A 397-nucleotide genomic window follows, 5' to 3' on the forward strand; every position below is an offset into this window, starting at 1 on the left:
GTAAGAGGGAGTCAAGAGGACACATAGAGGTGCACAGGAAGTAGAGAGAAGGGACATTCAGTTTGAAGGAGGGTTTTTTAGACATGAAAGAGGGGCATTTATACATGGACGTTAGCTGAGAAGAAAGATCAGCTAAGTGTTCTCCCTACCTCTCTGAGCTAGCAAGTTTTCAAGCCAGCATCTGGCTCCCAAGTCTTCATTGGTAAAACTGAGTGACTAAGACTGTTAAAAAACAGCTAACAGCAGTATTTCATGGCTAGAACCATCATTTCTTTGCTACTTTTGACATGAATCCCAATCACAGGTGACAGCATTTGTTCAAATCATTTTATAGAAATTCATAAATCATGGCTCTCTAATATAATATTCTTTTGTTTAAGTAGAAATGTATATGGCT

Source organism: Mastomys coucha, unplaced genomic scaffold, assembly GCF_008632895.1.
Source record: "Mastomys coucha isolate ucsf_1 unplaced genomic scaffold, UCSF_Mcou_1 pScaffold8, whole genome shotgun sequence".
Lineage (NCBI taxonomy): Eukaryota > Metazoa > Chordata > Mammalia > Rodentia > Muridae > Mastomys > Mastomys coucha.